Below are 17,144 nucleotides of genomic sequence, written 5' to 3'. Positions count from 1 at the left end.
ACACAGTGTGTTTAAAAAGAACGATTATTTGCAGCTTGACTGCACTTTTCTCCAAAAATATACAGTAAAATGACTTGCACATAAATACAGTAATAGTTGGGGTCACTCTAAACAAATATCAAATGACAGAATGAGCAAACCTATAAAGGAAAGATTTTTATGATATTTTGAAAATTGGACTGTAAGTGCTTGAATGAATTTTGGGGAGTGTTTGACTGCACTTTTCTCCAAAACTATACAGTAAAATGACTTGTAAATAAACACAGTAATAGTCAGTGTCACTTTGAACAAAAATCAAATTTCAGAATGAGCTAACCTATAACGGAAAGATTTTTATGAATTTTTGAAAATTGGACAGTGTAAGTGCTTGAATGAATTTTGGGGCGTATTTGACTGTACTTTTCTCAAAAACTAAACAGCAAAATGACTTGTACATAATTACAGTAATAGTCAGGGTCACTCTAAACAAAAATCAAATGAAAGAATTATTAAACCTATAAAGGAAATATTTTTATGAATTGTTGAAAATTGGACTGTGTAAATGCTTGAATGAATTTTGAGGCGAATTTGACTGTACTTTTCTCCAAAACTATACAGTAAAATGACTTGTAAATAAATATAGTTATAGTCAGTGTCACTCTAAACAAATATCAAATGATAGAATGAGCAAACCTATAAAGGAAAGAGTTTTATGATATTTTGTAAATTGGACACAGTGTACGTGTTTGAATAGAACGATTATTTGCAGTTTGACTGCACTTTTCTCCAAAAATATACAGTAAAATGACTTGCACATAAATACAGTAATAGTTAGGGTCACTCTGAACAAATATCAAATAACAGAATGAGCAAACCTATAAAGGAAATATTTTTATGAATTGTTGAAAATTGGACTGTGTAAATGCTTGAATTAATTTTGAGGCGAATTTGACTGTACTTTTCTCCAAAACTATACAGTAAAATGACTTGTAAATAAATACAGTTATAGTCAGTGTCACTCTAAACAAATATCAAATGATAGAATGAGCAAACCTATAAAGGAAAGAGTTTTATGATATTTTGTAAATTGGACACAGTGTACGTGTTTTCAATAGAACGATTATTTGCAGTTCGACTGCACTTTTCTCCAAAAATATACAGTAAAATGACTTGCACATAAATACAGTAATAGTTAGGGTCACTCTGAACAAATATCAAATGACAGAATGAGCAAACCTATATAGGAAAGATTTTTATGATATTTTGAAAATTGGACTGTAAGTGCTTGAATGAATTTTGGGGAGAGTTTGACTGCACTTTTATCCAAAACTATACAGTAAAATGACTTGTAAATACATACAGTAATAGTCAGTGTCACTTTGAACAAATATCAAATGACAGAATGGGCTAACCTATAAAGGAAATATTTTTATGAATTTTTGAATATTGGACAGTGTTTGAATTCAATTTGATTTTGGGGCAAGTTTGACTGTACTTTTCTCTAAAACTATACAATAAAATGACTTGTAAATAAATACATTAATAGCCAGGGTCACTCTGAACAAATTTCAAATGACAGAGTGAGCAAATCTTTGAAGTAAAATTGTTTATGAATTTCTGAAAAAAATGGGACAGTGTAAGTTTTTGAATGCACATTGATATTTGGGGCACGTTTGACTGTATTTTCTCTAAAACTATACAGTAAAATGACTTGTACATAAATACAGTAATAGCTGTGGTCACTCTAAACAAATATCAAATGACAGAATGAGCAAACCTATAAAGGAAAGATTTTTATGATTTTTTGAAAAATTGACAGTGTAAATGCTTGAATGAATTTTGGGGCGAATTTGACTGTACTTTTCTCCAAAACTATACAGTAAAATAACTTGTAAATAAATACAGTAATAGTCAGTGTCACTCTAAAAAAATATCAAATGACAGAATGAGCAAACCTATAAAGGAAAGGATTTTATGAATTTTTGTAAATTGGACAGTGTTTTTAAATAGAACGATTATTTGCAGCTTGACTGCACTTTTCTCCAAAAATATACAGTAAAATGACTTGCACATAAATACAGTAATAGTTGGGGTCACTCTAAACAAATATCAAATGACAGAATGAGCAAACCTATAAAGGAAAGATTTTTATGATATTTTAAAAATTGGACTGTAAGTGCTTGAATGAATTTTGGGGAGAGTTTGACTGCACTTTTCTTCAAAACTATACAGTAAAATGACTTGTAAATAAATACAGTAATAGTCAGTGTCACTTTGAACAAAAATCAAATTTCAGAATGAGCTAACCTATAACGGAAAGATTTTTATGAATTTTTGAAAATTGGACATGTAAGTGCTTGAATGAATTTTGGGGCGTATTTGACTGTACTTTTCTCAAAAACTAAACAGCAAAATGACTTGTACATAATTACAGTAATAGTCAGGGTCACTCTAAACAAATATCAAATGAAAGAATTATTAAACCTATAAAGGAAATATTTTTATGAATTGTTGAAAATTGGACTGTGTAAATGCTTGAATGAATTTTGAGGCGAATTTGACTGTACTTTTCTCCAAAACTATACAGTAAAATGACTTGTAAATAAATATAGTTATAGTCAGTGTCACTCTAAACAAATATCAAATGATAGAATGAGCAAACCTATAAAGGAAAGAGTTTTATGATATTTTGTAAATTGGACACAGTGTACGTGTTTGAATAGAACGATTATTTGCAGTTTGACTGCACTTTTCTCCAAAAATATACAGTAAAATGACTTGCACATAAATACAGTAATAGTTAGGGTCACTCTGAACAAATATCAAATAACAGAATGAGCAAACCTATAAAGGAAATATTTTTATGAATTGTTGAAAATTGGACTGTGTAAATGCTTGAATGAATTTTGAGGCGAATTTGACTGTACTTTTCTCCAAAACTATACAGTAAAATGACTTGTAAATAAATACAGTTATAGTCAGTGTCACTCTAAACAAATATCAAATGATAGAATGAGCAAACCTATAAAGGAAAGAGTTTTATGATATTTTGTAAATTGGACACAGTGTACGTGTTTTCAATAGAACGATTATTTGCAGTTCGACTGCACTTTTCTCCAAAAATATACAGTAAAATGACTTGCACATAAATACAGTAATAGTTGGGGTCACTCTAAACAAATATCAAATGACAGAATGAGCAAACCTATAAAGGAAAGATTTTTATGATATTTTGAAAATTGGACTGTAAGTGCTTGAATGAATTTTGGGGAGTGTTTGACTGCACTTTTCTCCAAAACTATACAGTAAAATGACTTGTAAATAAATACAGTAATAGTCAGTGTCACTTTGAAAAAAAATCAATTTTCAGAATGAGCTAACCTATAACGGAAAGATTTTTATGAATTTTTGAAAATTGGACAGTGTAAGTGCTTGAATGAGTTTTGGGGCGAATTTGACTGTACTTTTCTCAAAAACTAAACAGCAAAATGACTTGTACATAATTACAGTAATAGTCAGGGTCACTCTAAACAAATATCAAATGAAAGAATGAATAAACCTATAAAGGAAATATTTTTATGAATTGTTGAAAATTGGACTGTGTAAATGCTTGAATGAATTTTGAGGCGAATTTGACTGTACTTTTCTCCAAAACTATACAGTAAAATGACTTGTAAATAAATATAGTTATAGTCAGTGTCACTCTAAACAAATATCAAATGATAGAATGAGCAAACCTATAAAGGAAAGAGTTTTATGATATTTTGTAAATTGGACACAGTGTACGTGTGTCACGTCACAAACAAGGGAAAAGGGTGCGAGGACTCAAGTGCAGAAAATGATCATTTATTATAAAATAAAACATAAACTCAAAACAACAACCCACGAGGGGGAAAAACACATAATAGAATAATATAAATACAAACTTAAACAAACCAACAGAATCACGGGGAGGACGGAAGACGCAGACATTACACAAGGATCCAACACAGACTGACAAACACAAGGAGATTATAAAGGGAACAAACAAGGCAGATAATGAGGGAGAACAGGTGGGGCAAATTAACCAATAATCAGATAACAAGGGGGAGGGAACTGACAGGGACACGAGCACATGCTCAACATAACAAAACCCACAAGTGCACACAAGACAGGACAGGCATGTGACATTACCCCCTCCTTAAGGAGCGGCTACCAGACGCTCCACTAGGGACGGGAGGGACAGACCCGGGCGGGACGGGAGGGACAGACCAGGGAGGGACGGGAGGGACGGGAGGGACAGACCAGGGAGGGACGGGAGGGACAGACCAGGGAGGGACGGGAGGGACAGACCAGGGGGGCACGGGAGGGACAGACCAGGGGGGCACGGGAGGGACAGACCAGGGGGGCACGGGAGGGACAGACCAGGGGGGCACGGGAGGGACAGACAAAGAAGGTACAGACAAGGGAGGGGTAAACAAGGGAGGAACGAGGAAAACAAAAAGTTCAGGAGGCCATGGTGGCCCACAAAGTTCGAATGGCCAGGGAGGCCCACCAAGTTCAAGCGGCCGGGGCGGCCCATAGAGTTCAGGCAGCCAGGGCAGTGCGGGTAGAGCAGGGCGCCAGGGAGGCGCGGTGAGAGCAGGGCGCCAGAGAGGCGCGGTGAGTGCAGGGGGCGCCAGGGAGGCGCGGTGAGAGCAGCACGCTTTAGTGGCGCGGTGAGAGCAGGACGCCTCAGCGGCGCGGTGAGAGCAGGACGCCTCAGCGGCGCGGTGAGAGCAGGACGCCTCAGCGGCGCGGTGAGAGCAGGACGCCTCAGCGGCGCGGTGAGAGCAGGACGCCTCAGCGGCGCGGTGAGAGCAGGACGCCTCAGCGGCGCGGTGAGAGCAGGACGCCTCAGCGGCGCGGTGAGAGCAGGACGCCTCAGCGGCGCACGGAGAGCAGGACGCCTCAGCGGCGCACGGAGAGCAGGGCGCCTCAGCGGCGCACGGAGAGCAGGGCGCCTCAGCGGCGCACGGAGAGCAGGACGCCTCAGCGGCGCACGGAGAGCAGGACGCCTCAGCGGCGCACAGAGAGCAGGACGCCTCAGCGGCGCACAGAGAGCAGGACTGCTCAGGGGCGCAGGGAGAGCTGGGCGCCTCAGGGGCGCAGGGAGAGCAGGGCGCCTCAGCGGCGCAGGCAGGGCGTTGGGGAAACTTCTCCAGTCCAGCAGTATCCACCGGCACTGGGACCACCGGAATACGATCTGCTGGCATTGGGACCACCGGAACATGATCTGCCGGAACTGGGACCACCGGAACACGATCCACCGGCACAGGGACCACCGGAACACGATCCACCGGAACTGAGACCACCGGCACACGATCCACCGGAACTGGGACCACCGGAACTGCCTCCGGGGCTTCGGATAAAGCCCTGTGCTCCTTCCACGCATGCAGGACTGCCACCACAAAGCATCCCATCACAGCCCTCCAGGCCGTTTCCGGACTCGGGACCACCGGAACACGATCCACCGGCACAGGGACCACCGGAACACGATCCACCGGCACAGGGACCACCGGAACACGATCCACCGGCACAGGGACCACCGGAACACGATCCACCGGCACAGGGACCACCGGAACACGATCCACCGGCACAGGGACCACCGGAACACGATCCACCGGCACAGGGACCACCGGAACACGATCCACCGGCACAGGGACCACCGGAACACGATCTACCGGCACAGGGACCACCGGAACATGATCCACCGGCACAGGGACCACCGGCGCACGATCCGCCGGTACTGGAACCACCGGAATACGATCCGCCAGCATAGGGACCACCGGAATACGATCCGCCGGCAAAGAGACCACCGGAATCCGATCCATCGGTACTGGGACCCCTGGAATCGGGACCACCGGAGCAGGTACGGAGGGAGCCTTTCTCCTCCTCCTCCGTTTCGGGACCACCGGAGCAGGGACCACCGGAACACGATCCACCGGCACAGGGACCACCGGAGCACGATCCGCCGGAACACGCACCATGGAAGGACTGGGGCCCAGGCAGTAGACAAATTCCCAGAACCCCAGACTCCCCATCCTGTCCATCACCCCTGGAGAGAGGGGCATGTCGAGGCAGAGGTTAAAAGTCTCCTTCCACTCTGCCTCGTTGAGCCCAAAATGTTCGACCTCCTTGAGGAACAGTCCTGCAAACTCTTGTACATCCGACCCCTGTTGCCGGATGTACTTCGAGTTTAGGTGTCGCATCACTCGTAGTCTCTTCCCAAACTCCATGAGGGAGAAAAAAAAAAGGGAAAAACAAACAACAAAAAAACAAGTCCTGCTGAGTCCTCAGATGGTTGGATCCTTCTGTCACGTCACAAACAAGGGAAAAGGGTGCGAGGACTCAAGTGCAGAAAATGATCATTTATTATAAAATAAAACATAAACTCAAAACAACAACCCACGAGGGGGAAAAACACATAATAGAATAATATAAATACAAACTTAAACAAACCAACAGAATCACGGGGAGGACGGAAGACGCAGACATTACACAAGGATCCAACACAGACTGACAAACACAAGGAGATTATAAAGGGAACAAACAAGGCAGATAATGAGGGAGAACAGGTGGGGCAAATTAACCAATAATCAGATAACAAGGGGGAGGGAACTGACAGGGACACGAGCACATGCTCAACATAACAAAACCCACAAGTGCACACAAGACAGGACAGGCATGTGACAACGTGTTTGAATAGAACGATTATTTGCAGTTTGACTGCACTTTTCTCCAAAAATATACAGTAAAATGACTTGCACATAAATACAGTAATAGTTAGGGTCACTCTGAACAAATATCAAATAACAGAATGAGCAAACCTATAAAGGAAATATTTTTATGAATTGTTGAAAATTGGACTGTGTAAATGCTTGAATGAATTTTGAGGCGAATTTGACTGTACTTTTCTCCAAAACTATACAGTAAAATGACTTGTAAATAAATACAGTTATAGTCAGTGTCACTCTAAACAAATATCAAATGATAGAATGAGCAACCTATAAAGGAAAGAGTTTTATGATATTTTGTAAATTGGACACAGTGTACGTGTTTTCAATAGAACGATTATTTGCAGTTCGACTGCACTTTTCTCCAAAAATATACAGTAAAATGACTTGCACATAAATACAGTAATAGTTAGGGTCACTCTGAACAAATATCAAATGACAGAATGAGCAAACCTATATAGGAAAGATTTTTATGATATTTTGAAAATTGGACTGTAAGCTCTTGAATGAATTTTGGGGAGAGTTTGACTGCACTTTTATCCAAAACTATACAGTAAAATGACTTGTAAATGCATACAGTAATAGTCAGTGTCACTTTGAACAAATATCAAATGACAGAATGGGCTAACCTATAAAGGAAATATTTTTATGAATTTTTGAATATTGGACAGTGTTTGAATTCAATTTGATTTTGGGGCAAGTTTGACTGTACTTTTCTCTAAAACTATACAATAAAATGACTTGTAAATAAATACATTAATAGCCAGGGTCACTCTGAACAAATTTCAAATGACAGAATGAGCAAATCTTTGAAGTAAAATTGTTTATGAATTTCTGAAAAAAATGGGACAGTGTAAGTTTTTGAATGCACGTTGATATTTGGGGCACGTTTGACTGTATTTTCTCTATAACTATACAGTAAAATGACTTGTACATAAATACAGTAATAGCTGTGGTCACTCTAAACAAATATCAAATGACAGAATGAGCAAACCTATAAAGGAAAGATTTTTATGATTTTTTGAAAAATTGACAGTGTAAATGCTTGAATGAATTTTGGGGCGAATTTGACTGTACTTTTCTCCAAAACTATACAGTAAAATAACTTGTAAATAAATACAGTAATAGTCAGTGTCACTCTAAAAAAATATCAAATGACAGAATGAGCAAACCTATAAAGGAAAGGATTTTATGAATTTTTGTAAATTGGACACAGTGTGTTTAAAAAGAACGATTATTTGCAGCTTGACTGCACTTTTCTCCAAAAATATACAGTAAAATGACTTGCACATAAATACAGTAATAGTTGGGGTCACTCTAAACAAATATCAAATGACAGAATGAGCAAACCTATAAAGGAAAGATTTTTATGATATTTTGAAAATTGGACTGTAAGTGCTTGAATGAATTTTGGGGAGTGTTTGACTGCACTTTTCTCCAAAACTATACAGTAAAATGACTTGTAAATAAACACAGTAATAGTCAGTGTCACTTTGAACAAAAATCAAATTTCAGAATGAGCTAACCTATAACGGAAAGATTTTTATGAATTTTTGAAAATTGGACAGTGTAAGTGCTTGAATGAATTTTGGGGCGTATTTGACTGTACTTTTCTCAAAAACTAAACAGCAAAATGACTTGTACATAATTACAGTAATAGTCAGGGTCACTCTAAACAAAAATCAAATGAAAGAATTATTAAACCTATAAAGGAAATATTTTTATGAATTGTTGAAAATTGGACTGTGTAAATGCTTGAATGAATTTTGAGGCGAATTTGACTGTACTTTTCTCCAAAACTATACAGTAAAATGACTTGTAAATAAATATAGTTATAGTCAGTGTCACTCTAAACAAATATCAAATGATAGAATGAGCAAACCTATAAAGGAAAGAGTTTTATGATATTTTGTAAATTGGACACAGTGTACGTGTTTGAATAGAACGATTATTTGCAGTTTGACTGCACTTTTCTCCAAAAATATACAGTAAAATGACTTGCACATAAATACAGTAATAGTTAGGGTCACTCTGAACAAATATCAAATAACAGAATGAGCAAACCTATAAAGGAAATATTTTTATGAATTGTTGAAAATTGGACTGTGTAAATGCTTGAATGAATTTTGAGGCGAATTTGACTGTACTTTTCTCCAAAACTATACAGTAAAATGACTTGTAAATAAATACAGTTATAGTCAGTGTCACTCTAAACAAATATCAAATGATAGAATGAGCAAACCTATAAAGGAAAGAGTTTTATGATATTTTGTAAATTGGACACAGTGTACGTGTTTTCAATAGAACGATTATTTGCAGTTCGACTGCACTTTTCTCCAAAAATATACAGTAAAATGACTTGCACATAAATACAGTAATAGTTAGGGTCACTCTGAACAAATATCAAATGACAGAATGAGCAAACCTATATAGGAAAGATTTTTATGATATTTTGAAAATTGGACTGTAAGTGCTTGAATGAATTTTGGGGAGAGTTTGACTGCACTTTTATCCAAAACTATACAGTAAAATGACTTGTAAATACATACAGTAATAGTCAGTGTCACTTTGAACAAATATCAAATGACAGAATGGGCTAACCTATAAAGGAAATATTTTTATGAATTTTTGAATATTGGACAGTGTTTGAATTCAATTTGATTTTGGGGCAAGTTTGACTGTACTTTTCTCTAAAACTATACAATAAAATGACTTGTAAATAAATACATTAATAGCCAGGGTCACTCTGAACAAATTTCAAATGACAGAGTGAGCAAATCTTTGAAGTAAAATTGTTTATGAATTTCTGAAAAAAATGGGACAGTGTAAGTTTTTGAATGCACATTGATATTTGGGGCACGTTTGACTGTATTTTCTCTAAAACTATACAGTAAAATGACTTGTACATAAATACAGTAATAGCTGTGGTCACTCTAAACAAATATCAAATGACAGAATGAGCAAACCTATAAAGGAAAGATTTTTATGATTTTTTGAAAAATTGACAGTGTAAATGCTTGAATGAATTTTGGGGCGAATTTGACTGTACTTTTCTCCAAAACTATACAGTAAAATAACTTGTAAATAAATACAGTAATAGTCAGTGTCACTCTAAAAAAATATCAAATGACAGAATGAGCAAACCTATAAAGGAAAGGATTTTATGAATTTTTGTAAATTGGACAGTGTTTTTAAATAGAACGATTATTTGCAGCTTGACTGCACTTTTCTCCAAAAATATACAGTAAAATGACTTGCACATAAATACAGTAATAGTTGGGGTCACTCTAAACAAATATCAAATGACAGAATGAGCAAACCTATAAAGGAAAGATTTTTATGATATTTTAAAAATTGGACTGTAAGTGCTTGAATGAATTTTGGGGAGAGTTTGACTGCACTTTTCTTCAAAACTATACAGTAAAATGACTTGTAAATAAATACAGTAATAGTCAGTGTCACTTTGAACAAAAATCAAATTTCAGAATGAGCTAACCTATAACGGAAAGATTTTTATGAATTTTTGAAAATTGGACATGTAAGTGCTTGAATGAATTTTGGGGCGTATTTGACTGTACTTTTCTCAAAAACTAAACAGCAAAATGACTTGTACATAATTACAGTAATAGTCAGGGTCACTCTAAACAAATATCAAATGAAAGAATTATTAAACCTATAAAGGAAATATTTTTATGAATTGTTGAAAATTGGACTGTGTAAATGCTTGAATGAATTTTGAGGCGAATTTGACTGTACTTTTCTCCAAAACTATACAGTAAAATGACTTGTAAATAAATATAGTTATAGTCAGTGTCACTCTAAACAAATATCAAATGATAGAATGAGCAAACCTATAAAGGAAAGAGTTTTATGATATTTTGTAAATTGGACACAGTGTACGTGTTTGAATAGAACGATTATTTGCAGTTTGACTGCACTTTTCTCCAAAAATATACAGTAAAATGACTTGCACATAAATACAGTAATAGTTAGGGTCACTCTGAACAAATATCAAATAACAGAATGAGCAAACCTATAAAGGAAATATTTTTATGAATTGTTGAAAATTGGACTGTGTAAATGCTTGAATGAATTTTGAGGCGAATTTGACTGTACTTTTCTCCAAAACTATACAGTAAAATGACTTGTAAATAAATACAGTTATAGTCAGTGTCACTCTAAACAAATATCAAATGATAGAATGAGCAAACCTATAAAGGAAAGAGTTTTATGATATTTTGTAAATTGGACACAGTGTACGTGTTTTCAATAGAACGATTATTTGCAGTTCGACTGCACTTTTCTCCAAAAATATACAGTAAAATGACTTGCACATAAATACAGTAATAGTTGGGGTCACTCTAAACAAATATCAAATGACAGAATGAGCAAACCTATAAAGGAAAGATTTTTATGATATTTTGAAAATTGGACTGTAAGTGCTTGAATGAATTTTGGGGAGTGTTTGACTGCACTTTTCTCCAAAACTATACAGTAAAATGACTTGTAAATAAATACAGTAATAGTCAGTGTCACTTTGAAAAAAAATCAATTTTCAGAATGAGCTAACCTATAACGGAAAGATTTTTATGAATTTTTGAAAATTGGACAGTGTAAGTGCTTGAATGAGTTTTGGGGCGAATTTGACTGTACTTTTCTCAAAAACTAAACAGCAAAATGACTTGTACATAATTACAGTAATAGTCAGGGTCACTCTAAACAAATATCAAATGAAAGAATGAATAAACCTATAAAGGAAATATTTTTATGAATTGTTGAAAATTGGACTGTGTAAATGCTTGAATGAATTTTGAGGCGAATTTGACTGTACTTTTCTCCAAAACTATACAGTAAAATGACTTGTAAATAAATATAGTTATAGTCAGTGTCACTCTAAACAAATATCAAATGATAGAATGAGCAAACCTATAAAGGAAAGAGTTTTATGATATTTTGTAAATTGGACACAGTGTACGTGTTTGAATAGAACGATTATTTGCAGTTTCACTGCACTTTTCTCCAAAAATATACAGTAAAATGACTTGCACATAAATACAGTAATAGTTAGGGTCACTCTGAACAAATATCAAATAACAGAATGAGCAAACCTATAAAGGAAATATTTTTATGAATTGTTGAAAATTGGACTGTGTAAATGCTTGAATGAATTTTGAGGCGAATTTGACTGTACTTTTCTCCAAAACTATACAGTAAAATGACTTGTAAATAAATACAGTTATAGTCAGTGTCACTCTAAACAAATATCAAATGATAGAATGAGCAAACCTATAAAGGAAAGAGTTTTATGATATTTTGTAAATTGGACAGTGTACGTGTTTTCAATAGAACGATTATTTGCAGTTCGACTGCACTTTTCTCCAAAAATATACAGTAAAATGACTTGCACATAAATACAGTAATAGTTAGGGTCACTCTGAACAAATATCAAATGACAGAATGAGCAAACCTATATAGGAAAGATTTTTATGATATTTTGAAAATTGGACTGTAAGTGCTTGAATGAATTTTGGGGAGAGTTTGACTGCACTTTTATCCAAAACTATACAGTAAAATGACTTGTAAATACATACAGTAATAGTCAGTGTCACTTTGAACAAATATCAAATGACAGAATGGGCTAACCTATAAAGGAAATATTTTTATGAATTTTTGAATATTGGACAGTGTTTGAATTCAATTTGATTTTGGGGCAAGTTTGACTGTACTTTTCTCTAAAACTATACAATAAAATGACTTGTAAATAAATACATTAATAGCCAGGGTCACTCTGAACAAATTTCAAATGACAGAATGAGCAAATCTTTGAAGTAAAATTGTTTATGAATTTCTGAAAAAAATGGGACAGTGTAAGTTTTTGAATGCACGTTGATATTTGGGGCACGTTTGACTGTATTTTCTCTAAAACTATACAGTAAAATGACTTGTACATAAATACAGTAATAGCTGTGGTCACTCTAAACAAATATCAAATGACAGAATGAGCAAACCTATAAAGGAAAGATTTTTATGATTTTTTGAAAAATTGACAGTGTAAATGCTTGAATGAATTTTGGGGCGAATTTGACTGTACTTTTCTCCAAAACTATACAGTAAAATGACTTGTAAATAAATATAGTTATAGTCAGTGTCACTCTAAAAAAATATCAAATGACAGAATGAGCAAACCTATAAAGGAAAGGATTTTATGAATTTTTGTAAATTGGACACAGTGTGTTTAAATAGAACGATTATTTGCAGCTTGACTGCACTTTTCTCCAAAAATATACAGTAAAATGACTTGCACATAAATACAGTAATAGTTGGGGTCACTCTAAATAAATATCAAATGACAGAATGAGCAAACCTATAAAGGAAAGATTTTTATGATATTTTGAAAATTGGACTGTAAGTGCTTGAATGAATTTTGGGGAGAGTTTGACTGCACTTTTCTCCAAAACTATACAGTAAAATGACTTGTAAATAAATACAGTAATAGTCAGTGTCACTTTGAACAAAAATCAAATTTCAGAATGAGCTAACCTATAACGGAAAGATTTTTATGAATTTTTGAAAATTGGACAGTGTAAGTGCTTGAATGAATTTTGGGGCGAATTTGACTGTACTTTTCTCAAAAACTAAACAGCAAAATGACTTGTACATAATTACAGTAATAGTCAGGGTCACTCTAAACAAATATCAAATGAAAGAATGATTAAACCTATAAAGGAAATATTTTTATGAATTGTTGAAAATTGGACTGTGTAAATGCTTGAATGAATTTTGAGGCGAATTTGACTGTACTTTTCTCCAAAACTATACAGTAAAATGACTTGTAAATAAATATAGTTATAGTCAGTGTCACTCTAAACAAATATCAAATGATAGAATGAGCAAACCTATAAAGGAAAGAGTTTTATGATATTTTGTAAATTGGACACAGTGTACGTGTTTGAATAGAACGATTATTTGCAGTTTGACTGCACTTTTCTCCAAAAATATACAGTAAAATGACTTGCACATAAATACAGTAATAGTTAGGGTCACTCTGAACAAATATCAAATAACAGAATGAGCAAACCTATAAAGGAAATATTTTATGAATTGTTGAAAATTGGACTGTGTAAATGCTTGAATGAATTTTGAGGCGAATTTGACTGTACTTTTCTCCAAAACTATACAGTAAAATGACTTGTAAATAAATACAGTTATAGTCAGTGTCACTCTAACCAAATATCAAATGATAGAATGAGCAAACCTATAAAGGAAAGAGTTTTATGATATTTTGTAAATTGGACACAGTGTACGTGTTTTCAATAGAACGATTATTTGCAGTTCGACTGCACTTTTCTCCAAAAATATACAGTAAAATGACTTGCACATAAATACAGTAATAGTTAGGGTCACTCTGAACAAATATCAAATGACAGAATGAGCAAACCTATATAGGAAAGATTTTTATGATATTTTGAAAATTGGACTGTAAGCTCTTGAATGAATTTTGGGGAGAGTTTGACTGCACTTTTATCCAAAACTATACAGTAAAATGACTTGTAAATACATACAGTAATAGTCAGTGTCACTTTGAACAAAAATCAAATTTCAGAATGAGCTAACCTATAACGGAAAGATTTTTATGAATTTTTGAAAATTGGACAGTGTAAGTGCTTGAATGAATTTTGGGGCGTATTTGACTGTACTTTTCTCAAAAACTAAACAGCAAAATGACTTGTACATAATTACAGTAATAGTCAGGGTCACTCTAAACAAATATCAAATGAAAGAATTATTAAACCTATAAAGGAAATATTTTTATGAATTGTTGAAAATTGGACTGTGTAAATGCTTGAATGAATTTTGAGGCGAATTTGACTGTACTTTTCTCCAAAACTATACAGTAAAATGACTTGTAAATAAATATAGTTATAGTCAGTGTCACTCTAAACAAATATCAAATGATAGAATGAGCAAACCTATAAAGGAAAGAGTTTTATGATATTTTGTAAATTGGACACAGTGTACGTGTTTGAATAGAACGATTATTTGCAGTTTGACTGCACTTTTCTCCAAAAATATACAGTAAAATGACTTGCACATAAATACAGTAATAGTTAGGGTCACTCTGAACAAATATCAAATAACAGAATGAGCAAACCTATAAAGGAAATATTTTTATGAATTGTTGAAAATTGGACTGTGTAAATGCTTGAATGAATTTTGAGGCGAATTTGACTGTACTTTTCTCCAAAACTATACAGTAAAATGACTTGTAAATAAATACAGTTATAGTCAGTGTCACTCTAAACAAATATCAAATGATAGAATGAGCAAACCTATAAAGGAAAGAGTTTTATGATATTTTGTAAATTGGACACAGTGTACGTGTTTTCAATAGAACGATTATTTGCAGTTCGACTGCACTTTTCTCCAAAAATATACAGTAAAATGACTTGCACATAAATACAGTAATAGTTAGGGTCACTCTGAACAAATATCAAATGACAGAATGAGCAAACCTATATAGGAAAGATTTTTATGATATTTTGAAAATTGGACTGTAAGTGCTTGAATGAATTTTGGGGAGAGTTTGACTGCACTTTTATCCAAAACTATACAGTAAAATGACTTGTAAATACATACAGTAATAGTCAGTGTCACTTTGAACAAATATCAAATGACAGAATGGGCTAACCTATAAAGGAAATATTTTTATGAATTTTTGAATATTGGACAGTGTTTGAATTCAATTTGATTTTGGGGCAAGTTTGACTGTACTTTTCTCTAAAACTATACAATAAAATGACTTGTAAATAAATACATTAATAGCCAGGGTCACTCTGAACAAATTTCAAATGACAGAGTGAGCAAATCTTTGAAGTAAAATTGTTTATGAATTTCTGAAAAAAATGGGACAGTGTAAGTTTTTGAATGCACATTGATATTTGGGGCACGTTTGACTGTATTTTCTCTAAAACTATACAGTAAAATGACTTGTACATAAATACAGTAATAGCTGTGGTCACTCTAAACAAATATCAAATGACAGAATGAGCAAACCTATAAAGGAAAGATTTTTATGATTTTTTGAAAAATTGACAGTGTAAATGCTTGAATGAATTTTGGGGCGAATTTGACTGTACTTTTCTCCAAAACTATACAGTAAAATAACTTGTAAATAAATACAGTAATAGTCAGTGTCACTCTAAAAAAATATCAAATGACAGAATGAGCAAACCTATAAAGGAAAGGATTTTATGAATTTTTGTAAATTGGACAGTGTTTTTAAATAGAACGATTATTTGCAGCTTGACTGCACTTTTCTCCAAAAATATACAGTAAAATGACTTGCACATAAATACAGTAATAGTTGGGGTCACTCTAAACAAATATCAAATGACAGAATGAGCAAACCTATAAAGGAAAGATTTTTATGATATTTTAAAAATTGGACTGTAAGTGCTTGAATGAATTTTGGGGAGAGTTTGACTGCACTTTTCTTCAAAACTATACAGTAAAATGACTTGTAAATAAATACAGTAATAGTCAGTGTCACTTTGAACAAAAATCAAATTTCAGAATGAGCTAACCTATAACGGAAAGATTTTTATGAATTTTTGAAAATTGGACATGTAAGTGCTTGAATGAATTTTGGGGCGTATTTGACTGTACTTTTCTCAAAAACTAAACAGCAAAATGACTTGTACATAATTACAGTAATAGTCAGGGTCACTCTAAACAAATATCAAATGAAAGAATTATTAAACCTATAAAGGAAATATTTTTATGAATTGTTGAAAATTGGACTGTGTAAATGCTTGAATGAATTTTGAGGCGAATTTGACTGTACTTTTCTCCAAAACTATACAGTAAAATGACTTGTAAATAAATATAGTTATAGTCAGTGTCACTCTAAACAAATATCAAATGATAGAATGAGCAAACCTATAAAGGAAAGAGTTTTATGATATTTTGTAAATTGGACACAGTGTACGTGTTTGAATAGAACGATTATTTGCAGTTTGACTGCACTTTTCTCCAAAAATATACAGTAAAATGACTTGCACATAAATACAGTAATAGTTAGGGTCACTCTGAACAAATATCAAATAACAGAATGAGCAAACCTATAAAGGAAATATTTTTATGAATTGTTGAAAATTGGACTGTGTAAATGCTTGAATGAATTTTGAGGCGAATTTGACTGTACTTTTCTCCAAAACTATACAGTAAAATGACTTGTAAATAAATACAGTTATAGTCAGTGTCACTCTAAACAAATATCAAATGATAGAATGAGCAAACCTATAAAGGAAAGAGTTTTATGATATTTTGTAAATTGGACACAGTGTACGTGTTTTCAATAGAACGATTATTTGCAGTTCGACTGCACTTTTCTCCAAAAATATACAGTAA

The sequence above is a fragment of the Pseudorasbora parva genome, chromosome 7, assembly GCF_024679245.1.
Source record: "Pseudorasbora parva isolate DD20220531a chromosome 7, ASM2467924v1, whole genome shotgun sequence".
NCBI lineage: Eukaryota > Metazoa > Chordata > Actinopteri > Cypriniformes > Gobionidae > Pseudorasbora > Pseudorasbora parva.
The sequence above is the reverse complement of the archived record's forward strand: the minus strand, read 5'-3'. Positions refer to the sequence as shown.